Source organism: Zalophus californianus, chromosome 5 (assembly GCF_009762305.2).
Source record: "Zalophus californianus isolate mZalCal1 chromosome 5, mZalCal1.pri.v2, whole genome shotgun sequence".
Taxonomy (NCBI): Eukaryota; Metazoa; Chordata; class Mammalia; order Carnivora; family Otariidae; genus Zalophus; species Zalophus californianus.
In genome coordinates, this window is record NC_045599.1 from 45,204,266 (window position 1) to 45,231,070 (window position 26,805).

Below are 26,805 nucleotides of genomic sequence, written 5' to 3' on the forward strand. Positions count from 1 at the left end.
AGCCTCTCCCCAATCACTCTATTCTGTTTCAGGAGACTTCCACCTGTCTATTAGATACTAATCGTCCACAAGAATACTACACAGTAGCTCAAAATCAAGTCCAGTATCAAACTTCCTGTCTTTCTTGTTGAAACCTGCTCTTCCTACACATTTCCCTATTACAGTGTTTCCTTAGTGAACCATTACCTTCGAAGGAAACCAAGACTAGAATTGCAGTCATCCTCTATTCACCATTCCTAAAAAGTCACTACACTTACTGATTCTCTGTCCCCAAATACTTCCACTTTATTCCTTCTACCTCTCTCCACTGTCATTCCTGTAGCATGGCTATAATCTCCCCTTTGCACATGCGGTTCCCACTGCCTGGAATGCCTTCTCCCTCTTCCTTTTCTATCCCATCTGGCAAACTCCTACTCATTCCCGAAAACCAAGTTGAATAATGGGTATTTTTCTCCAATTTTCCTAATAATTCTAAATCCTATGACCCATTACAGTTCTTTTTCTACTGTCTCTATCTTCCCCCCACTAGATGATAAGTTCCTCAAGGGTAGGGTCATGAATATTCATCCTTAGAGCTGTAGGGTTATTAAAAAAGGTGAACAATGAATTCCAAGAGACTTGAATTCAAACTTTAAGCTTTGTCATTTCCCACCTGTGTGGTCTTGGATATGGTTCACTTTATGTCTTGTCAACTGACTGAACTGAGAATAAATTACAGCTTGCAGAGATATTGATCCTGCCAACCCTCAGGATAGAGTGGATGACGGAAGCATGAAAAGCTTTAAAGTACTGGTCTATGATTAACCTCAAGGGCCCTTCAAATATGAATGTCATTTCTACGTGTGTTAAGACCAGAAAAGTTTGGGAGGTACTAAAGTACTTAACCAGTTTGTACATAGGTAAATTATTGATGATAATGCCTAATTCAGAGGATTATTGGAAGGATTTATATACGTTAAAGGACTCCTAACTAGCACAAAGTCTGGGACACGCCTGGCACTCAACAAATGTTGGTCTTACTTTCTTTTTACTTTTTCTCTTTAAAGCCTTTTCTCCACTTTTTGTTTTCTTTCTGCTCTTCCTTTTCTTCTAAATATTCTTCAGTCATGTCTATATTTCTACTTCCTCTCTTTTCTATTTCTTTTCTTTACCCAAGCTCATTCTTCCCTTATATGCTCATTTTATCCTCATTCAGACACCAGAACACACATTTCAAAGATGTGGCTTCCTCCAGTCACTATGCATGCACACCAACACCACACCATCCCTCCCAAATATGTGTCCCTCCAACTTTGAATGTTGGAGAACTTTTATCCAGATTTATTCTAAATGACAAAAAAAAAAAAACCTAAAGGGGTTAGAAGAATTTATTTTCAAGGAGAATAAATTTCATTCATGATAGTTCTCACACAACCAAAACTCTGAAAAGATAAGCAAAACAAAGGAGGAAATAATACAAAAATAAAAAGATCATACTGCAACTGTTTCAAATAATATTCCTCCCATGTGAAACAAAGAAATCATTGTCATTCTTAACCTAAATTGTGTGAAATTTATGTGACACAGCAATGAATCTTTTAGAAGAATAGGAAAAGACCTAAATATATATTTATTTCCCAAAATGAGTCTGAAACATTAATCACCCAAGAGCGTTCAGGAAAAAAAGGATTGCAAAGTGTAAAACACCTATGATATGCTGCATTTGATCTGTTTCACCTATGGAGATTAAAGATTGCATTTGCATGTTACAGGTTGGAAGTCCTACGGTAACTTGTTTAATTTGATCTAATGGAGACTCTAGGGTTTTCAGTGGCCATGGAACCATTCTATTTTCTTAAAGCAGCAGCTCCTGGAAATCATGACAATCTCTGGTTTAGAAACCAGATGGAGCCAATCATCACAAAAAAATATGTGTCCTTCCAATTCATTCATCCCTGAATCATTATAGAATGCCTACTATGTGCCATGCCCTGGGATAATGGTGACCTAAGTGAACAAATAAAAATCCCTGCCCTCGTGGAGGTCACATGCTAGTGGGCTAGAGGAAGACACACACAATAATAATAAATATTATGTTAGGCTTGAAGATGGCAAGGACTGTGAAGAATAAATAATGCCGTGAGATCAGGATTGCAACTTTAAGTAAGAGTTAGGATAGACCTCTAAAAGAGGGGAAAATTTGTGCAAAGACTTGAAGGAGATGGCAGACTGAGCCAATGGATATCCTGAGGAGAAAACTACCTAAGCAGACTTAGAACCAGTAAAAATGCCCTTGAATGGGAACATACCTGGTATGTTCTAGTATGAGCAGTGAGGCTGGTTTGGCTGGGTAGATTAAGAGACTAGAGTTGTAGGATATGAGATCAAGGAAATAATGGAGGTCCAGATCATGTATAATATTCTGGCTGAACTGTGTCCCTCCAAAATTCCTATGCTGAAGCCCTCTCTAACATCCAGGACCTCAGAATGTGACTGTATTTGGAGATAGGTCCTTTAAAAGATAATTTAACAATGGGACCATTAGTATGGGCCCTAATCTGACTGATATCCTTGAAAGAGGAGGAAGTTAGGATACAAAGACAGAGCAACAACCATGTAAGGACACAGTGAAAAGAATGGGCACCTGCACACCAAGGAGAGACACAATCAGAAGAAACCAAACCTGCCCACACCTTGATCTTGGACTTCCAGCCTCTAGAATGTCTATGGTTAAAGCCACACGGTCTGTGGTATTCTGTTTTGACAGCCCATCCTTCCTAACTTCCCAAGACCAAGCCAAGTGAGTCCAAAACTATGATCACTTGTTTATTTTAATCTCCAAAGAGCTAGGGATAGAAAGACAACTAAATCAACTAAATTCCAGAAAGAAAGGAATACTTCCCCACAAAAAAGAGACCCACCACTGCTACCATCCTTGGTTTAACGGGAAGAAGAACAAATCTGCTATGACAGGGCCAAGGAGAAAGCAGCTGAACTTGTCAAAATGTTCAACACTTCATGTGGGCTGGTGTGAAGGACAAGAGCCTACAGAAGCTCATTCACAGAGGAGGCTACAGCCCTGACGCTAAGACTCATAGGTCTTCTCTCAAAGAAAGGCACAAGTTCTCTTAAAAGCTGAGGACGGGGAAGACAGCTGAGAAACTGACTCTTTCATTAACCTTTATTATCTCCTCCTTCTCCTTTTAATAACTGCTGAGTCTGTAGTGATGTCACCTCTGTCATTCCTGATACTGGTAATTTGAGGTGCCTTTTTTTCCCCCGATCTATCCTGACTAAAAGTATATCGATATTATTGATCTTCTTAAAGGAACAATTTTTGTTTTCATTAACTTCCCCATGTTTCTCTCTTTTCTATGCTAGTCATTTTTTGCTCATTTGGGTTTCATTTGTTCTTTTAGTGGCTTCTTAAGGTAGAAGCTGGGGTCATGGATTTGAGACTTTTCTTCTTTTCTAATATAGGCATCTAGCCCCTGAAATTTTCCCTTAAGTACTGATTCACAAGCATCCAACAAACTTTTATACGTTGTATGTACAGTTCCAGTTCATTCAAAAGACTTTGTACTTCTCCAACACATTTTTTCTTTGGCCCATGGTTACCTTAACCATGGTTGAGGTTTGGCTCTACAGTTACTTTAACAAATTGCCACAAACTGGATAGCATAAAACAACAAAAATTTATTTTCTCACATTTCTGGAGGCCAAGAGTCCAAAACTGAGGAGCTGGCAGGGCCACACTTCCTCTGAAGGCTCCAGGGAGATTCCATGTCCTGCCTCTGCCACCTTTTGGTGATTTCTGCCTATTTAATGCCTCTCTACCTCTATCTTCATAGGGCCTTCTCCTCAGTGTCTGTGTGTTCCCTTCTTTCCTTTACAAGTTCACCTTTCATTGAGTTTAGGCCCACATGGATAATCCAAATGTATCTTATCTCAATATCCTGGGAACACCTAATTACATCTCCAAAGACCCTTTTCCAAAAAAGATCACATTCACAGGTTCCAAGAGTTAAGACATAGACATACCACTTTGGTAGGCACAGATCAATACACTACATATGGGTTATTCATAAGTATGCTATTTAGTGTCAAGATATTTGGGAACCTTCCAAATATCTTTCTGTCATTGATTTTTCATTTCATTCCATTGTGGCTAGAGAATATACACTGCAATACTCTTAAATGTACCGAGACTTAATTTTATGGCCCCAACATATAATTTATCTTGGTAAATGTCTTGTGTGAATTTGAAAAGAATGTATATTCTGTTGTTGGAGTGCTCTAAAAATGTCAGTAGGTGAAATTAATTGATTGTGTTTTTCAAGTCTTCTACATCCTTACTGATCTTCTATCTACTTATTTTGTCAATTAATGAGAGAGGGGTAGTGACATTTCTGACTATAATTATGAGTAGTATGTACTATATCATGTTTTCTAATATTATCTACATCTTGTGCCCACAGGTTCAATGATATCTACACATAGATACCTACTCACATAGTCTCCCCCTCCCTCTTCTATCAGGAGTCCTGCCCATCTTTTGTTCTATTTTAGTTACATTTTTCTACAAATTTTGGTTGATATGGGAGAGATAATTCATTCTGCAAAAGTTCTAACTTCAGTTTTTACTCATACTTTAAAATTCAAGATATACTTTTTTCTTATAAGTGTTATAAATTATGTTTATGTTCTTGGTTTCATGAGCTGTCTGCTCCTGATCATTTGACGTAATTTTGCATACAATCAAAACCACTTGCAAACTTTTGTGAAAAGTACTAAGTGCTCTACTAAAGACTTTTCAGTCTTAAATATTTAAATAGAAATGAAAAAACTGGTAACATTTTTTTCAAGTATCAGTTAGCAAATTCAAAAAGCAGATTATACTAATTACCATTACTGAGAAGTTACACATCATGAAGTCAAATTTCTCTTTATGAGGCTTAATGTAGCTTAATGCTTTACCTCATGGGAGTTACAATATGGAAAGGAGACATAAAAGATTTGGGTGGATTGGTTTATATCACATCAGCGCCTGCAAAACGCGCCAGGTCTCCCAGGGTGTCCACACTGTCTGAATAATTCACCTCTGGGCTGTTGTTATACTTGAAGGAGGCAAATGAAGGCCCACAAGCGACCATCTATCGGCAGAAAGGCAGCAGGCCGGGACTACATGAATTTCCCATGTACTGAGTGAAGCTCACTACCAGAAAAAAAAAAATCTTTCTCATATTCAGCCAGTTCTAAGAAACCAGCTGAATGAATACCTTGGAATCTCAACATCGAAATACACAGTATCATCTATAACAGCTAGAGCAATGAATGGAGAAATAAAGCATACGCCAACAAATCAACATGGTAAAAATGTCTTCTGTGTCACTGCAAACTTCTATAAAACTGTCATGCAAAAGTACAGAATATCCCAGTTTGGGAACCTGATCATTATTTCTATATCTATTTATCACTTACTCTGGTTCAAGTGCTATGCTAGGTAGTATAGGGAGGCATTAATATGACTACTATCTAATCTCCAAGAAATTAAACATCAGTTGGTGATAAAAATGAATAATGAAAGACAAGCTTGCCTGTAGTGAAGCTATTACAAAGTCTCTCAGGAATAGGGTTATCACCTGGGCAAGAGGTCACCTAGAGAAGGGAACTTTCTTTTTTTTTTTTTTTTAAGATTTTATCTAGTGATTTGACAGAGAGAGACACAGCAAGAGAGGGAACACAAGCAGGGGGAGCGGGAGAGGGAGAAGCAGGCTTCCCATGGAGCAGGGAGCCCAATGTGGGGCTCGATCCCAGGACTCTGGGATCAGGACCTGAGCCAAAGGCAGACGCTTAACGACTGAGCCACCCAGGTGCCCTGGGAACTTTCAAGAAGTGGCACTTTTTAGGGACATTTTCTTTGGCCACCAGACTGTTCCCTATAGTAGTTGATGTGTATAGGCCTTACCTAAAATATTAAAGTTTGAATTAAGATACAAATGCATTATATGAGAAATAAATGTGTGATTTCCTTTTGGCTGAAGGTTTAGAATGACTGTAGGTTTACTCTGGGATGGGCTCCGTCACAAAAAGGAGACTTAGCAGCATTTCTCCAGGATAATCCAAGGCAACAGGACATCCTCCCCATCTGCACCATGGCTCTGGCACCTGCAGAGATCAACTAAGAAAAATCCTTCTTCTGGATCCATACCAGACAGTTTTACCTGAAGACACTTCACCATTAGGACATCCAGAGTTGTGAGAATCACTAACACTTCACTCACCTTTCTTCCCACATAGAAAGGGGAGAGCAGTTCCTGGCTTTTAATTTATCTTCGTGTTAGGAGTTTTCTTATCAGACACATTCAGAATGTGCAGTTGGCCACTTTATCAAATAAATATACTAAAGTCAAGAACCTTTAAAAGTAATACCTTAACATTCTTCATAGAAACATTTAAGTGCACACAGTTTGCTACTTCTTTGATGTAGGGCCCAGGCCTTTGCTTTATATACAAATCTTCTAGTTAGACTTCTATATCTTATTAAGCATATCCATAATGCATCCTCTACCATTTCCAGCTTTGTTCTTGATAATAAGGCAAGAAAGTTAAAGACACTTAAGAGGCAACCTGACTTCAGAATCATTCTGATTCTTAGTCATTCACATTTTTCACAGTCTTTGTGACTGGCTTACCCACACCTAATTCAATAGCAATTTTTGTCTAGCAAAGTGACTAGCATTCCATTTTAGTTTTCATATAAACATTTCTCTTTGGGCGCCTGGGTGGCTCAGTTGGTTAATTGACTGCCTTCGGCTCAGGTCATGATCCTGGAGTCCCAGGATCGAGTCCCGCATTGGGCTCCCTGCTTGGCAGGGAGTCTGCTTCTCCCTCTGACCCCCCCCCTCATGCTCTCTCTCTCTCTCTCAAATAAATAAATAAAATCTTTAAAAAAAAAAACAACCAACATTTCTCTTTCCTCATATCTGTTACATTAGTTTAAATATAATAGCAAGTACAAGTGCCGTCAACAGACTAGAGACTGGTGATAAACATACACACTGCAAGGGGGATCTGAAATACACCAGTGCACAAAAGGATAGCCTTCTAGAATGTCATAGACATTAGCATGTAGACTTTATGGAGGAAAGAGAGAGCACTAGTTGACCCACTTAGCTGATTAACAGGAGACGGGATACGTGAGATTCTGCTGTTACTTCTTTTTTTTTTTTTTTTTAAAGATTTTATTTATTTATTCATGAGAGAGAGAGAGAGAGAGAGAGAGAAGCAGAGGGAGAAGCAGGCTCCCAAGGAGCAGGGAGCCCGATGTGGGACTCAATCCCAGGACCCTGGGATCATGACCTGAGCCGAAGGCAGACGCTTAACCATCCGAGCCAGCCAGGCGCCCATCTGCTGTTACTTCTTAAGCATGTGGCTTTTTGCAAAGGCCTACTTATTCAGAAAAGAAAAGAAAAAAAAAGGGAATGTGCCTCAAGTCCCCCTCTACCACCAGAAAATTACCTTAATTAAAATACACAAATATAAATAAAAATTACAGAGGAGGAAACAGTGCTGTCTGGAGTTTAAGTATAAGAAAACTAAGTTTCAAAAAATCAAAAATGCAAAGGAGTAGCAAGAGAGGAAGACTTCTATCCCACGGCTTCTCTTGAAGAAAAACCTTGTGTGAATCCAACACAGAGACACCATGTACCAGCACGCTTCTGCCCAAGTTCATAGACTAACATGGTGCCACAACTACTCAATGTCATCCACAATGAGTTGCAATAAAAATGGCCTTGAGAGTTCCTTTCAGGTCCACTTGTACAAACATGGACAAGTGAATGGCACTTATAAATACAGGCCAGCAGGCCACATGACTAACTTTGCATGTTTATAGAACTGCTAAGCAGTCACCAGATTCCAAGACCCGAAAAGCATTTTGAAATGTCTCACAGTGGACCTGTAAAGGGACAGACTGATTTCAGTCTCTCTGGCCAAAGAGCTTTGAAAAAATAGCTAGTGTCGATGAAGAAATTTTGGTGGTACAACTTCAGGTAAACAGGATGCCCATTCAATATTCCACTTGCTCTTTCCCTTCACCATGAGGTCAGGCATGGCTACCATCAATCTGTGCCACAACAGCCCAGAAAACATGACAGTTCTTAAAAATGCCATTAGGAACTATTTAAGAACTACTAGAGGGGCACCTGGATGGCTCAGCTGGTTAAACGTCTGCCTTCTGCTCAGGTCATGCTCCCCCCGTTTGTGCGTACTCTCTCCCTTTCTCTCTCTCTCTCAAAATAAAACCTTTAAAAAAAAATCGATTCATGAAAAAAAAAGAACTAGTGGAATTAATCTGTTTATACAATGACAGAGGTGATGCATACACACCCTGGAAGAAGCTATAAAATTATACCATTTCCACGAAATGTGATAAGCAATGGTAGATATTTAAGTATTTTTTCCAAAGATATCAACATTCTCAAATACCATTAATGATGATGAAACCAAGTCATAGCTCATTTTTCTTGTATTTGATCTCCACCAATGTTCTTACTCTAGAAATATACAGACACTTGCTTATTTAAAATAAAACATCATAAATTAAAACTTGGGTCAAATGCGTGTCAGAACACCTGCAAATGGTATCTCTGTAGAAACCATAGCATAATATCATGTGGCCACTAAGTAATTTGTCACTGATTATTTTTGATATTTCAGTCTATTACACTGACTACCATTATAACTATTTAACCATGAAATGTTTGCCCTCATTTTTATTCATATACTTCATGGGCCATTTACTGTCAGCTATAAAATCATTCAAAAGGTAACTGACTTTACAGCTGAGAAAAATAAGAACCCTCCTAAACAATCTCAGGATATTGACTTAGTGCCTTACAGGTAAGGATGAACTTAAATTGAATGTGAAATTGGGGAAAGGTGACTTTTTAACGAGTACTTTTTAAGAAATAAATGAAAAGAGTAGCTTGCTCATGTTCAGCTTCCCCCTCCCTTAATAAAAAAAAGTTTAGCTACAGACGGATGAGAAGGTTAAAATGCCGCCAAGGTTCATAGTTCAAAAAATAATTACAAGTGTCAAAAGTGGCTTCAACCCAAACACGGGCCATCACTGGCCTCTGCCACAAGACAGCTTTAGAAACTGCACAAGGTGGGATTAGGGAGGCTGAAGGTGCATAGGGATAGGACACCTTATCTCACAGCCATGCCTTCAACAAGATATGCTTTATTTTCCAAGAAATACAAAACATAATTACCTTCCTAAAGTCTTTTAATGTCCACTGTGTGTGCAACGCACTGTCGTAGATACCACGAAGTAAGGCAAAGATGAGAAAACCTAATTTAGTAGCCTCCAAGAACTTAGAAGGAAGATAAATACATGAATAATTCTAGTACAAAGCTTTTATGAAGGGGGCTACAAACAACAAAAACAACAACAAAAATGCTGGATTATGTAGCTCACGTAGCTGCTAGTTGGTCTGAGGAGTATTGAGAATGAACCCAGCCCATCCTGGTGCTCTGTGTAGAAGGGGCACCCCCCTCAGGCCCTGAGAGCACCAAGGGCCGCCTTTAGCACACATTTTGTTAAATGCTTATACATATGCTCCCCCCACATTGCAACTCCCACAGTGGAGCTCTTCAAAGATAAGAACTAAAATTCTTACTTATCCCGTGTTCCAAGCATAACTTAGTTCAGTGCCTAGTACAGAGGAGGCAATCAATAAATGTAGAATATAAAAATTAGTCAATTTAATTCCCTCAATCTAGAATGGGCCACCCTTCCTCTCCTTTTTCACTACACGCATTCACATTTCTAAATATAAAAATTCCACCCAGCTCAAATGCCACTTCTTCCTTACAGCAGTATCTCATCTTGCCTCATTTTCCCACCCTACAGAAAATTTTTATCCTTTCCCTGGATGTTTCTATAATTCATAACCCTCAAGCTTCTAAAATGATTTCAAATGGCTGAATTCCTAAATCAATTCTTGTCCATAGCCTTCATTTGCCAAGCCCTCAGTATATTCTGTGATTACTGCTATTTGTATAACTTTGCTTTCTGTGTAAGCTCCTAGCAGGAGATGTTTGACTCTATCATCCCATGTAGGATGGCTTCAGCATTCTAAGGGAGCATACATTTGTTGGTTTAACAAGAACTTATTCAGCATCAATAATATACCTGATGCTAAATAAAATTTTGATTAAATGAAGTTCTATTTCTAGAAGTAATTGAAAGATTCCAATGGAACAGGGGTCTACTTCTGCAACCTTGTATCCTGCTAACACTAGGCTGTGTTTCCTCAAAGGCTATTGACACTTAGGATGTCCTGACACTAACTACTCCGTGTATATTTTTTTCTTTCAAACCGCCAAGCACCCATTTCCTCTGATTAATCTTCTTCCTGGATAGTATCACAAATGATATATACTGATGACCCTTCATCTATACCTTACATGAAATACACTTAGAGTAAGAGGTTAAATGATCGTTTACTCCATAATGGTGGACAACTTCTGCCTTCAACCTCCAAAATTCTGCTATACATTTATGAGTTTTCATCAATCCCTGGGGAGGAGGTTCCTTGATTAAAATGCAAATGTGCTTTCTCCACTCCAAAAGTTTCAAGTTTACTTATTTGGTCTTTCGTATTGCCAACAAAACAAAAACAAAATGAAAAGTGCATTAAATAAATGCACAGCTTTTAGCACATTGCTGGGCACATAGGAAGGATTGGGCTAAAAATAGTTAATTGGTAAAACATATATATACAAGAAGTGTTCTAACTATAGGGAATCTTGTATGTAATTGGGTATGCTGTTTCATAGACCAATCTCACATACTCATAGATTTCAAAATCCAATGCTCAGAAAAGTTTATTCTAAAAAATTGGAGAGTCAGGCTGAGAAGTCTATAGCTAGTATTTTATGTTTTCATTTTGAAGTTTCTCATTTACAAGGAATCATTCCTATTTTCTCCAGAGAACATAAAGCATTTTTGATACTTTCAATCCCACGTCAAATTGATCTGATTCTTGACACTACGACCATAATTGCAACTAGAACATTGAGGATCACAATGGGATATGAGTATTTCACTGGAGCATTTCATATTCACCAGCTTATGTACCTTGTATTTCTGGGAATTCATTCTACAGAATTATCTTATAGATTGCTAATTTTCATAATAAACTAAAACTGCTGATTCACCTAAGAGAAAACCCAGAAGTAACATGCATAATTATACTTGAATCAACAGCTGCTGTACCCACTAAAATCTTCCCCCTGTCTCACATTGAAGATACACACCATCACTCTGTTTCTGCAACTAAAAGGAGGTTGTTCTAAATGCAGACAATCTAAGAGTCAGTCATCTTATTTTCAAGTCTTTCAACAGAGGGGTTTAACAAAAAAATGTTTTAGAAACGTTTATAATGTTAAAATTTGTCAGTTACCGAAAATGCTGACAAAACCCAATGTGCGTCAGAAACTTCTTGAAGACCCAAAGAAACATAAAAGAATGCAAAGTCCAGTAGAACTGCATGAAATGTGTCCATGGAAGCTCAAAATAAGCATGACTTGCTACCCTAACTGGAAAAAAAAAATCTGGCATAAATTTCAGACGATTTGGGTGATCCTAGAAATCATTATAACCTCTCACCATCTGTCTCTTCTAATGTCTCCATTCCTAACTTCTGTTCTGTTTTTCTCATGACAGCCCCAAAGTACAAAGCCTGCTTTGAAGGTTATCAGTTCTTTCCCCAACCCTGTAGGGCAGACTTCCCTACTGCTAAAATAGCAATAAAAAATAACTCTTGCCTACCAATTACTGAGATGGTTATAGAATCTCCTATTGGACCATCCTCTAGTTAAATGTTTAAAACTCAATTAAAATGCAGATTAACAGTAGACAATGTAGCCATTATGGCTACAACATGACAAGAGAAGTCAGCTTCATGAAAGAATGCAGATTTTTGGAACTGTAATCAAATGTGTAGTTATTTCCATTTACAGAAAAAAAATTTTTTTTAGATTTTATTTATTTATTTGATAAAGAGAGACACAGCAAGAGAGAGAACACAAGCAGGGGTAGTGGAGAGGGAGAAGCAGGCTTCCTGCTGAGCAGGGAGCCCAATGCGGGACTTGATCCCAGGACCCCGGGATCATGACCTGAGCTGAAGGCAGATGCTTAACAACTGAGCCACCCAGGCGCCCCCCCCCCCCCATTTTACAGAAATTTTTATGGCCTGAAAAGGAACAAGAAAACCCCAGCTAAAATAGTGTCAGACTAGGGTTTCCAATCTGTTCGAAAAAATGTCACTTTAGAGACACCACAATTTCAGTATTACGTCTTTTAATTTTATGTCACTGAATTGATTTTTCCTGAAAAATTCTTTTTTTGGGAAAAATGAATGGCACTTGGTACAGTAATTTACTAATGAAGAAGAAACATGTCCCCTGATATGCTTACAGATGATTGCTGAAGCACAAAGAGATCTGTATCTGCCCATCTCATATGTATGAGTCAGATGATATCTATTTGTGGCTTTAGTAAAACACACTGCATACACACAGAACATATGCTTATTTCATCTGGCTGGCCATTTCATAGGACAGTGGCCCACGGTCAGATGGGGTGGAAGGAAGTGAAATTAAAACCAGAGAAGACCAGGGGCACCTAGGTGGGTTGGTCAGTTGAGCATCTGACTCTTGATCTTGTCTCAGCTCTTGATCTAGGGGCTAATGAGTTCAAGCCCTACATTGGGCTCCACACTGGGCATGGAGCCTACTTTAAAAACAAAACAAAACAAAAACAAAAGAGGGCCAAAAGCAATAAGAATATAAAGGAAGGCACAACGCACCAGAGGGAATCATATGAGAAGCAGATAATTATAAATCACAACAGAATGGAGACTGAATCACATCCTGAAGATCTCAAGGAGACAAAAAGTATGGGCAAGGAAAAGAAGACATTAATTATTGGTGAATATTAAATGACACACCTAATAAGAAGTGACTGTGGAAGAGCAGAAAATAATTAATGTTTTGTCAAAATGGAATAATCCATATTTGAAAAAAGCTATACATTAACATGCAAAAACATACACATAGAATGACTAATGGGAGAGTATGTAGACACAAATAAAGCAAAGGCATAATGATTTATTAAAAATGTTATTTCCCCCGATGTATTCCTGGTTACAAAAAAAAAAAAAAAAGCACAGACTAATAACACGAATAGAAAAATAGTAAGTGCTGTAACTTAAGGAAAGAGGCCTGAATGTTTTCTAAAGAACAAAATGTTCTGTACTATTTTGAAGGAATATGAGGGAGAATCAGAAATTGTTAGGATCCTGTTGCTGGGTCTCCTGTTGGTCCAAAGAGCATCATCTTTAATGAGCAATGACCTGGGTACTGACTCAACATCTTGACATGGTCACAAACCATCTTGACATTGCCAACCTCCATTAGAGACTGATAAAACTGGTTCCAGTCTTGGATATTTTCAGGGAAGGAGAAAACACATTAACCATCTGCCTTCTTTAGCTGTAGTTTCAAAGCAATGATATTCCAAAAATAAAAGCCAACTATATGCCACAGGTTAATTATCAAACTACTAATGAGATCCCCTATTCAGGTACTATCAGTGTTAAGATTTCATTTGCCCATGGAATTCTTTGCACAAAATAATCAGTGTTAAAGGATATTGCCTGACCCCATAAAAAATTACTTCTCCGAATTAAAAATAAGCATATTAAAAATAAATGCCTATACATAAAAAAACTGTTATGAGAGACAAGAATAAAATCCTTAGACAAAAAAAGAGATCATGTGAATCACTAAGAAAATTCTAAAACCCTGAAAGACAAAGGCATGAACAATGGGTTTTTAAGTTTCATCCTCATGAGTCATCTAAGATATGCAAACTAAAACAATGAAATTCCATCTAAACTAGCAAAAACAGGGATTATAATTTGGCAAGTGGACAATGAGACGAGCATACCTATCTATCCCTACTGATAAAAAATGCCTTCTTGGAAAGCAATTTGGAAGAGTATTTTACCTGGCAGTTTCACAGCTGGGAATAATCCAAAATGCAGATAAAAATGTATGCACACAGATGTTCCCTAGAGAATTGTATATAATACAAGGAAGTATCCAACAGTGAAAGAATGATTAAGCAAATTATGATATGTTCCTATAATACAAACAGCATCTTTAGTTACACAGGAAAACATTTACAATAAATGCTAAGTAGAAAAACAGGGATTCAACATTTTACATTAGGTATGGAGTCACATGTATGGGCTATGTGTGTCAGGTCTATACCCACACATACACAGAGAAAACCACATGCTGAAGTAACTATCTCTATAAAGACGGAGCATCTTTTCATGAGAAAAACACACAAAGGAATAAAATTTCAATAATGCCACGCAATGAGAACTAAATGCCATTTTCAGCTTAATAAATATAGTTTACAAGAACAGGGTTATGAGAATCCAGACATGGAACAGGCATGGCTAAGTAAAGCCTGTCTTTACTACACACAAACTAGTCTTTTAAACCAAGTTGAAAGTCGCAAATTTTCAGGATATCAAAGAACACTTATAATAACAGATCACATTTTCAAAGAGCATTGTCAATGAATTGATTGATATTATTTATCAATGCAAGTAAAATCGAAGGCTTTCTCTCACTTCTAGAACTAGCTTCCATAATCATATTGTTGGGGTGCCTGGGTGGCTCTGTCAGTTAAGCGTCTGCCTTCAGCTCACGTCATGATCCCAGGGTCCTGAGATCGAGCCCTGCATTGGGCTCCCTTAGCAGGGAGCCTGCTTCTCCCTCTCCCTCTGCTGCTCTCCCTGCTTGTGCGCCCTCTCTCTCTCTGTGTGTGTCAAATAAATAAATAAATTCTTTAAAAAAAATCATATTGTCATGAGAACATAAGAATAACCCTGAAATGTGTCCTATTATGATATGGTTCAGAATGCCAATAGGTCCTGGTAGATGATACAAATTGAAGAACGCTAAAGTTTCCTGATGATCTGGGGAGGAATCTTGTCTTTGGCTATTGTGTCTTTCTCCTTAATCATGTTCATTTATAAATGTACAACTTTTTAAAATTTTTCTTATCAGGAAAGTTGACGAACTATTTCTTCAGTTATCCCTGTTGAAGAGTGATTAAAAAGATTCCTGAACATTGACTACCACTTTACTTTGACTTTTTCTTAAAATATTAAACAGACAAATGGAATTCCTATACTCATTTTTAGTGTGCAATTATATGACAATATGTTTATGTGATGCTTTGTAAAAAGCATCTAAATACAAAATAACAAAAGAAGAATTTTCCAAGATAAAAGATTAAAATTAACAATATCAACACTTTGGAGAATCACTAAAATTAAGGAATATGATTTTAAATAAAGATATCAAATTCTGCCTCCTTTCTAAGTCAATTTCTAACTTCGAAAATATAACTCCGAGTAGTTCTATTAAAATGGATCTAAAAATAGACTTTTTAAGGCCATTCAAATATCTTTTTAAAAAAACTTTAGTTGTTCAGAAATATTTTAGTCTATACAATTGTAATTTATCACATTTACAAGTTTTTATTCTTTGATGATACCTGCATTTCCTCACTTTTATATTTATCCTCAAAAATTGTTTAAACATGTGAAAGGTAAATTCAAAGTCAGGTGACTATTTCCATTTGGTTAAGAAAGACCATGATCTCTGGGGTGCCTGGGTGGCTCAGTCAGTTAAGCATCTGACTCTTGATTTCGGCTCAGGTCATGATCTCAGGGTTGTGAGACAGAATCATGCATTGGGCTCTGTGCTGAGAGTGAACCCTGCTAGGGATTCTCTCTCTCCCTCTGCCCCCCCTCCCTGTTTGTGCTCTTCAAGAAAGTAAAGAAAAGGAAAAGGGAAAGAAAAAGAAAAAAAGAAAAGAAACCCTTATCTATATATCCACATGTGTGTAATATGCACATTAATTATAGATTATAGATCTATATGTAATATGCATAGAGTGAATTATCAAAAACATTACATAATTTTTGGTTCTTAAGCAATGAGGAACTCTTAAATATTCTCACAATATTTCCAGCATTATTTAAGAGTTAAGGCAAATTCTCAAAAGCTGAAATTTGTTCAAATATTTTTGCAAGGAAAAGTTGAAACAAAGTAAAGAATATACTTTTATTCATGTCATCCTTTTGAAGGGGCCATGCTAATCTTTTCTGTATCATTCCAATTTTAATGTGTGCTGAAGTGAGCATGGATATAATTTTATAAAAGGAGAAGTATTTTTTTACCCCATACTGCTATTAACATTTCTAAATGTTCAAGTAAGTGACCATGCAAAAAAGATTCATAAATCTCAATAGTACAATCATGCAACATAGAAACACCTGTGTAACCCACACTCTCCTGATGACATAGAACAATTCCATCTCCTTAAAACATTCTCTTAAGTCTCTCTCTCATCAATCTTAACTTCACAGAGGCAATCATTTTTTTTAACCTTGCATTGGTTTTGGTCTAGAACTTCCCAAAAATGAAATTATGCAAGATGTATTGTTATTTTGGTTCTTTTGCTCAGCATTATGTCTGTGAGACTCATTCATGTTGTTGTGGGTACCAATAGCTCATTCATTTATACTGATGAGTAGTACTCCACTTTGTACAACTATACCAAAATGGGATTATTCATTTTCCTGTTGATAATGAGTTGCTTCCAGTTCAGGGCTATAATGAATGAAGCTGCTACAATCATTCTTAAGTCTTTCTTACATATAAATTTGTATTTCTTCTGGGTAACTTTTAATTTTAAGCACAAAAACTTTTTCCAAAGCAGTTTTAACATTTAATATCCCTACCAGCAATGTAGGAGAGTTTAGTGATTCCAATCTTCACCAGTATTTGGGGTTAAATATATTTTTTATTTTGGCCATGCTAGTGGGTGTATAGTATTATCTCAATGTGCTGATAAATGCTTTTCTCTGAAGGCTAAAAATTTTAAGCACTCTTTACTGTGTTCACTAACCATTCATATATGTACCTTTGTAAAGTGCTCATTGAAATACTTTAGAATTTTTTTTTTTAAGATTTTATATATTTGACAGAGAGAGCACAAGCAGAGAGAGAGAGAGAAAGAAGCAGGCTCCCTGTTGAACAAGGAGCCCGATGTGGGACTCAACCCCAGGACCCTGGGATCATGACCCAGGCCGAAGGCAGTCGCTTAACCTACTGAGCCACCCAGGCGTCCCATGCCTTTTTCTTATTAAGTATGAAATTCTTTAGGTAGTACTGATTTGAGTGTTTTAACAGACATGTTTTACAAATATTTTCAACTTGTTGGTGGCATGCTTACTCATTTAGTCTTTTGATGATATATCAATTTTTAAGGTATTTTCTGCATCTTAACAAAGAAATATTGGCCTACTATTGTCTTAGTCAGTTCAGGTTGCTCTAACAAAAACCAGAGACTGGGTGGCTTATAAACAACAGAACTTTATTTCTCCCAGTTCTAGAGGTTGGGAAGTACAAGATCAAGGTGCTGGAAATTCAGTGTCCCGGTGAGTGTCGGCTTCGTTTTCACAGGCAGCTGTGCCTTGGCCATGTTCTCACACAACAGAAGGGGAGAATTTTGGTCTCTTCAGCCCCTTAGAAGGCCACTAATCCCATTCATGATGGCTCCACCTTCATAGCCTAATCATCTCCCAAAGGCCCCACCTCCTAAAACCATCACATTGGTGGTTAGATTTTAATATGTGAATTTTGGGAGGACACAAACATACCATCCACCACAAACACCAATCTGAAAAATAATAACCTACCTTTTCTTCTAGTAGTGTTTTATTTTTACGTCTGTGATCCACTGTGAATTAATTTGTGTTTACAGCTTGAAGTAGGAGTGGAGATTCATTTTTTTCCATGTGAACATCCAATTGTTCCAGGACCATTTGTAAATAAGACTTTGCATTCCCTCTTTTAATTGCCTCGGTGTCTTGAAAAAATCAGGTTACTCTGTAAATATGTGTCTATTTCTGGACTATATTCTGTTCTCTTTGTACTTATGCCAAAATTTCACCATTTTGATCACTGTATTTTTAGAGAAAGTCTACAGTCAGGTAGAACTGTTCTCCTTCAAGATTATTTTAACTACTCCAGATTCTTTCCTTTTTCATATAAATTTCAAAATAAGCTTGTCAATTCCTCGGACATAAATCCCTCCTGAGATGAAAATTAAGATATCAATCCATAGATTAATTCAGGGAGAATTGACATTTAACAATACTGAGTCTTCCAATCCACAAACATGGTATTTCTCTCCATTTATTTAGGTCTGCTTTAATTTCTCTCAGTACTATCTTATAGTTTTCTGTGTAGAGGTTCTGCGTGTATTTTATTAAATTTACTTCTAAATGTTTTATTTTTTGACAATATTATAAATGGAATTTTCAATTTTCACTTTTCAAGTATTTATAAATAAAATGAATTTGTACAGACTTGGATACTGAGACCCTCCTCATCTCACTTACTGGTTCAAGTCACTTTCTTTGAAATTCTTCCTTGTGGTTACCTATGTACATGTTCACGTCACCCGTGAATAAAGACCACTTTATTTTTTCCTTTGCAAAATATGCCTTTTAATTCTCTTGCAAAATTGCACTGGCTAGTATCTCTACTGAAATAGTGAACAGAGGTAGGACAAAAGATATTACTGCTGTGTTCCCCATCTTAGGGAGAAAGCACTCTTTCACCTTTAAGTACGACGTTAGCTACAGGGTTGAACAGTTGTGTTGTTGTTGTTGTTTGGAGATGGTTTTATCAAATACTCCTACAGATAATTCTTTATTGGGGTGGGGTGGGGGTGTCCTGTGCCTTGGAGGATGTTTAGTAGCATTCCTGCCTTCTACTAACTAGACAGTAGTAACACCCTTCCCCTCATTGCCTCCAATGAGGCAATTCCCCAAAAATGCCTCCAAACATTTGCCCCCGGGTCAAAACTGCCCTCATCTGAGAACCACTGAGTTAAACTGAGGCAGTAGGTGAGATACCAGAGAATGTAATTAACTTCATCAGAAGGATCTTTAGTTAGCTCAAGAGGGGAGGTTTGTGTTTTCTGACTTGCAGGCTGAGTTGCTTGAGACCACTATCTACTTAAACCCTTCAGCCCATTAAGAAGATCCGACCCATTATTCTAGGTGCCACACTTATACAAAACCCCAACACTGAGCTTCAGGTCCCCCAAGATATGCTGGTATATCCTTGGGGAGGAAGTATTCTCAGGCCTCCAGGCTTTCCAGGTCCCTCAGAGATGACAAAGCATGAAAGCAGCCTTATCTGCCTCTCCATTGTCTGTTTTTCCTGAAGAGTCAGAGCCAAGGCCTAGATGGATTTTCTCACCTTCAATGAATGTGATCATTTTTTTTATTATTATGTTATGCTAATCACCATACATTACATCATTAGTGTTTGATGTAGTGTTCCACGATTCATTGTTTGTGCATAACACCCAGTGCTCCACGCAGAATGTGCCCTCTTTAATACCCATCACCAGGCTAACCCATCCCCCCACCCCCTTCCCCTCTAGAACCCTCAGTTTGTTTCTCAGAGTCCATCATCTCTCATGGTTCATCTCCCCCTCCGATTTCCCCCACTTCATTCTTCCCCTCCTGCTATCTTCTTCTTCTTCTTCTTCTTTTTTTTTTTAACATATAATGTATTATTTGTTTCAGAGGTACAGGTCTGTGATTCAACAGTCTTACACAATTCACAGGTGTTCATTTTTAAAATGACTCAGTTAATTTGCTTTTTAAAGAGCCATATTCTCTCTCTCTCATTCTCTCTCTCCCCTCCCTTCCTCTTTTTCTAGTAAGTGCCATCAGTGCTTTTCAGATGTAACAAACTGTGACAAACTATATCAACCGCACAATGATCAGAGTTTCCCAATCTGACACATGCTACTGCGAAGGTCTGAGAGTCTATATACTGAATGAACTGTGTAAATTAAAAAATATACACTTTTCTGTTCTTTAATTTTTTTTGGTATTAATAAAATGCCAAGTAATTAAAAAGTGAATTTTTTCATCAAGTATTGTTATAATCCACAGGTACTAAAGGTAAAATTAACAACCTACATGAGGTTCGCCAAGTTCTGTGCATGAGAACAGGTTGAGAACATGGAGCCTCAACAAAAGCAGAAATACAAACTAATGAAAGCTACAAGCATGGAGAAATAGAAATCTTTAATTCACTGGGAATCGAACTGGTGAATACAGATGGGGGCACATACTATGAAACTTTAAATGCCTTAAAAGAAAAATAAACAGTTAGATGGAAACTAACATGTCTAGAAGTGTAGCACAGGGTCCAAATATGTTAGAAATCTGAACAGTTTCAAGTGCATTACCAAGATGATGTTTTTATCTACCCAGTCTTCTGAAAAAATTATTTTCCAGGAGATAGTAACTCCAATTGTGTAATAAAAACAAGGTTCCAATTATTGAAATACACCTTATAAGAAAATTGCTGCTATTATTCTATAACCAAAGTCAGTAGGTTCACTTTCATATAAGTGGTCAAAGCAGGTTTAATTGTAAGAGAATTTCTATGCCAAATCACTTATGCAGGAAATGCAATAATAAGATTTTATTGTGGAAATTTTAACACGATCTAACTTCAATGCATGCTTAATTTGGCATATCCAGAGAAGACACATCTTCAAGACGTTCCAAGTGTAAAGCCCACTAAATTGCAAATGGCTCATTTTTACGGATGTGATGATTAACAAACTGCCAAGGCATTCAGCTATAAAGTAAGGTTTTCAGCCAGTTCAAATGTATATTCAAAATAACATACTCCTGGAGTACCAAGCTCTTTTTGTATCTGAATTCCAGAAAATCCCCCTATTGTAAAAACTGTGAATTCTTTATTTGGCCATGGTTTATATGTCATTGGACAATCCTTTGTTACCTTTCTTCAACAAACATCTACCAGTAAGATACAAGTAAATTATAGGCAAAATCTCAATGAAGTGATTAAGTACCAGAAATTGATTTGCATCAAATGTGTTATTTTTCCTTAACGTCTCCTGTTTATTACTGCCTACCATTCAACTAACATGAATGTATTTATCTAGAAGGTCAGAGAACTTAATCACCTTCATAGCCATTTAGAAGAAAAAAAATCTTTCTACTTGTTCCAGAATGACATATAAATACATTCCTAAAGCAATTTCTAACAAATGTATTCCTCTCAAATTTGATTTTGGAAAAAAAAAATAAGCAACTGAAAACTACACACAGAGAATACTTAAAATAAATCATAACTATGGAACAACAATTACTGTGGCTGGATATATAATTAGGTGACTAATTATTTCGAAAATGCAATTGCACACTCTAATAGATACTCAATAACCTCCACCATTTTCCCTCCCACTCCAACCCCTCAGCTTCTTCCTGTGTTTTTCATGTCAATTTTAGCTCACATATCATCTTTTTCCTCTATTAAGAACAATTTGTTGAATGGTTTCATCTCTTTAATACATGCAATTCAATTACACTTTCTTGTTAATGTATCTAACAGTGAGGATGATTTGTGCAAACTGACCCTTTCATTTTCTACCTGTGTGACCTCTGCAGTCAATAGCATAAAGGAAATTCTTGTTCTCTAATTGTGTCATCTATCACAATAAGAAAAATATACTGCATAGATGGAAGAAATTTGGAGTATATTACAGTGGATTCAAAAACAATGCAATTCTGTTATATTTATCCGGGATTTAGGATGCCATGTAACATTTCTCCTTGGAGTACCAAAGAATCAGACGGATGGGAGTTGAAAGAAGCTCGAACTGCCACTGAGGGGAAGTATATTAAATAAAGACTGCCAGGAAATGGTAATTAAAAGGGAAATAATGTCTACTAAATCATAGACTGAAGTTTTCACCACCGTTACAGGAGAAAAGGATGTGGAACAAGGAAAATCCACTCAACCTGTGTATCCTCATGGCATCACTCAAAATTGAATAGAAAAAAATTTTTAAGCATTTCAAGGGGAAGAGAATACTGTTCCAAAAATTAAAAGCAAACCTCTGATAAATCTTTAACTACAGAATCCAAAAGAAAATTTCAGAAAACAATTTGGCATCCTTATTTTGGATAAAGGGACATGGCCTGTATGAGAGAAACAGGATGAAATGAAGAGAATTCCAGGCAAGATAAAAAGGCAATGGTGTGAAATTGGAAGAAGAAAGCATATGGTAAGAAAAAAAAAATCAAACTAAAAACAGAGTATAAGAATTGATACCAAAGGTGGTAAATTTAATCATTATTTAACTGTTCTAGACGATCTCAGAGGGAGAAAGAAAACGGAAACCATGGTAGAAAAGAAGCGGAAAAATAGAGACTAGGGAGTTAACCAACATTAATCAGCGTTTCTTGAAGACAGCCCAGAGAAACAGAAACCACCATGAAAAATACAGTCTTAGAAAACCTTTTGAATCTCAGAAAGAGCAGTTACATGGCTTCAGGAAAAATATAAATGAGTAAAAACCTACACTATAACATAGCTGACATTTTTAAACTAGTAAATATAGGGGGAAAATTCTGCAAGATTCTAGGCAAGATTAAATATGCCTACAAAAAAGAATCAAACACACTAGTTCGGGTGACATCGTCAACATGGCTGAATAAGAGTTTTCTATAGTCTTTCCCCAAAGGAACACCAATTTTGATAATCACCCAGGAAGGAAAGAACTTTTGTAAAAGTCTGGGAGTCCAATGGAGAAGTTCAAGCACACAGCTGGAGCAAAAAAATTAGAGATTGGATGCACTGAAGGGGTAAGAGGAAGTTTCACTTTCCCTACATCACAACTCCCCCCAGGGCTCCCTGAGCATGGCCCCAGGTCATGAGAGATTTTCTCAGCCCATGATCTTTCCCATAGAGCAATGTGACAGCATATAAGTAAGCACTTGCTTTGCCAAGCTGTGCAGGATGCTGTCAAAGTGACCCACTTCTTTCTAACCCCATCCAGAATACTGAGATGTGAACTCCACCACAGAGGGTCAGTAGTGGCTGGCAGGCCAGAGTGACAAGTGAGAGCTCAGATCAAAATGTATCAAAGGTCCTAAGACCACTTTACAGACTCCATCAGGAAACCCATCCATGAACCCACATATACTCCCATCCCATGGCCAGCTCCCTACGTGTGCTCCCAAGAGGGAGGGTGCTGAGAATGAGGCTTTGAGCCAGCCAGCAAGCACAGCAGAAAGCTGACCTGATTCTGCCGGATGAGGAGACAATTACCAAAGCAATTCTAAGAAAGAGTAACAGACATGCAGGCATCACACCTCCTGATTTCAAACTATATTGCAAAGCTATCCTAATCAAAACAGTATGGTACTGATATTTAAAAAAAAAAAAAAAACAGACACAAAACCAATGGAATAGAATCAAAACCCCAGAAACAAACCCATGCATATGTGGTCAACTAACATTTGGCAAAAGAGCCAAGAATATTCAATAAGAAAGATAAGTCAATAAATGATGCTGGGAAAACTTTATATTCACATGCAAAATGATGAAACTAGACCAATATCTTACCCCATATGCAAAAATCAACTCAATACATTAAAGACTTAAATGTAAGACCTGAAACTTTGAAATTCCTAAAAGAAACATAGGAAAAATTTTCCTTGACATTGGTCTTGGCAAGGATTTTTTTTAGATATGACAGCAAAAGCATGAGTAAAAAAAGAAAAGAATCAGTAAGTCGGGCCTACAACAAACTAAAAAGCTTCTGCACAGGAAAAAACAAAAACAAAAACAAAAACAAAAAACCCGGGGCGCCTGGGTGGCTCAGTCGTTAAGCATCTGCCTTCGGCTCAGGTCATGGTCCCAGGGTCCTGGGATCAAGTCCCATGTCAGGCGCCCTGCTCAGTCCCTCTCCTGCTCCCCCTGCTTGTGTTCCCTCTCTCACTGTGTCTCTCTCTGTCAAATAAATAAATAAAAACTTTTAAAAATATCCACAAAATGTAAAGGTAAACTATACAATGGGAGAAAATATTTGTAAACCACATATGTGATAAGGAGCAATATTCAAAATATATAGAAAACTCATATAACTCAACAGCAAAACAAAAACAAATAATAAATACCCCAATTTAAAAATGGGCAAAACATAGGGTGCCTGGATGGTACAAGTGGTAAACCAACTGACTCTTGGTTTTGGCTCAGGTTGTGATCTCAGGGTCACAGGATCAGGCCCCAACTCGGGCTCCGTGCTCAGCACAGAATCTGCTAAAGATTCTCTCTCCCTCTCCCTCAGTCCCCCACCCCACACGCTCTCTCTCAAATGAATAAATTTTTTTAAAAAATGGGAAAAAGAAAACAACTGATTTCTGTGCACTGATTTTGTATCCTGCCACATTACTGAATTACTGTATGAGTTCTAGTAATTTTGGGGTGGAGTCTTTTGGATTTTCCACATAAAGTATCATGTCATCTATGAAGAGAGTTTGACTTCTTCTTTGCCAATATGAATACCTTTTATTTCTTTTTGTTGTCTGATTGCTGTTGCTAGGACTTCTAGTACCATGTTGAACAATAGTGGTGAGAGTAATCAATGCTCAGAAATCAGTTGCTTTCTTACACACTAACAATGCAACTGTAGAAAGAAAAATTAGAGAAACAATTCCATTTACAATAGCACCAAAAACCATAAGATACCTCGGAAGAAACCTAACCAAAGAGGTAAAGGATCTATACTCCAGGAACTATAGAACACTCATGAAAGAAATTGAAGAAGACACAAAAAGATGGAAAAACATTCCATGCTCATGGATCAGAAGAAAAAACATTGTTAAAATGTCTATGCTACCCAGAGCAATCTATACCTTCAATGCCATCCCGATCAAAATTCCAATGACATTTTTCAAAGTGCTGGAATAAACAACCCTAAAATTTGTATGGAATTAGAAAAGACCCCGAATCACCAAGGAAATGTTGAAAAAGAAAAACAAAGCTGGGGCCATCACGTTGCCCGATTTCAAGCTATATTACAAAGCAGTGATCGCCAAGACAGCATGGTACTGGCACAAAAAGAGACATATAAACCAATGGAACAGAGCAGAGAACCCAGATATGGCCCCTCAACTCTATGGTCAAATAATCTTCAACAAAGCAGGAAAAAATATGCAATGGGAAAAAAGACAGTCTCTTCAATAAATGGTGCTGGGAAAATTGGACAGCTATATACAGAAGAATGAAACTCGACCATTCTCTAACACCATACACAAAGATAAACTCAAAATGGATCAAAGACCCCAATGTGGGACAGGAATCCATCAAAATCCTAGAGAACATAGGCAGTAACCTCTTTGACATCGGCCACAGCAACTTCTTTCAAGATACATCTCCAAAGGCTAGTGAAACAAAAGCAAAAATGAACTTTTGGGACTTCATCAAGATAAAAAGCTTCTGCACAGCAAAGGAAACAGTCAACAAAACAAAGAGGCAACCCACGGAATGGGAGAAGATATTTGCAAATGACACTACAGATAAAGTCGGGCTGGTACCCAAGATCTATAAAGAACTTCTTAAACTCAACACCCAAAAAACAAATAATCAAGTCAAAAAATGGGCAGAAGACATGAACAGACACTTCTCCAAAGAAGAAACACAAATGGCTAATAGGCACATGAAAAATGTTCATCATCATTAGCCATCAGGGAAATTCAAATCAAAACCACATTGAGATACCACCTTACACTAGTTAGAATGGCAAAAATTGACAAGGCAAGAAACAAGAAATGTTGGAGAGGTTGTGGAGAAAGGGGAACCCTCTTACACTGTTGGTGGAAATGAAAGTTGGTACAGCCACTTTGGAAAACAGTGTGGAGGTGCCTCAAAAAAATAAAAAAGAGAGGTACCCTATGACCTAGCAATTGCACTACTGGGTATTTACCACAAAGACAGAGATGCAGTGAAAAGAAGAGCCATATGCACCCCAATGTTCACAGCAACAATGTCTGCAATAGCCAAACTGTGGAAAGAGCCGAGATGCCCTTCAACAGATGAATGGATAAAAAAGATGTGGTCCATATATATAATGGAATGTAACTCAGCCATCAGAAAGGATGAATACCCAACTTTTGCATCAACATGAATGGGACTGGAGGAGATTACGCTTAGTGAAATAAGTCAAGCAGAGAAAGTCAATTATCATATGGTTTCACTTATTCGTGGAACATAAGGAACAGCATGGAGGACATTAGGAGAAGGAAGGGAAAAATGAAGGGGGGGAATCAGAGGGGGAGATGAACCATGAAAGACTATGGACTCTGAGAAACAAACGAAGGGTTCTAGAGGGGAGGGGGGTGGGGGCATGGGTTAGCCCAGTGATGGGTATTAAGGAGGGCACATACTGCATGGAGCACTGGGTGTTATACACAAACAATGAATCGTGGATCACTATATCAAAAACTAATGATGTATAGTGACTAACAAAATAAAACAAAATAAATAAAAAAATAAAATAAAATAAAATATAAAATGGGAACAAGAGTGGAGTAACATTTTCCAAAGATGACACGCAATGGCCAAAAGGAACATGAAAAGGTTCTTGACATCACCAATCATCAGGGAAATGCCAAAGCACAGTAACATATCACATGACACCTGTCAGAATGTCTATTGTCAAAAAAAGAAAGAAAATACAGAGAAATAACAAATGCTGGCAAAAATGTAGAGAAGAGAGAACCCTGTGCACTGTTGGTGGGAATGTAAGTT

General features: G+C 37.5%; 1 protein-coding gene and 1 pseudogene across 4 annotated transcripts in view; both read right to left on the bottom strand.

Moving 5' to 3' along the window:
- The window catches only part of PDE4D (phosphodiesterase 4D), a 1,508,086-nt gene that overhangs the window by 1,251,082 nt on the left and 230,199 nt on the right, over positions 1-26,805 (bottom strand). The gene's annotated exons all lie outside the window — the stretch shown is intronic.
- On the bottom strand, positions 16,182-16,281 carry LOC113930022 (annotated as a pseudogene).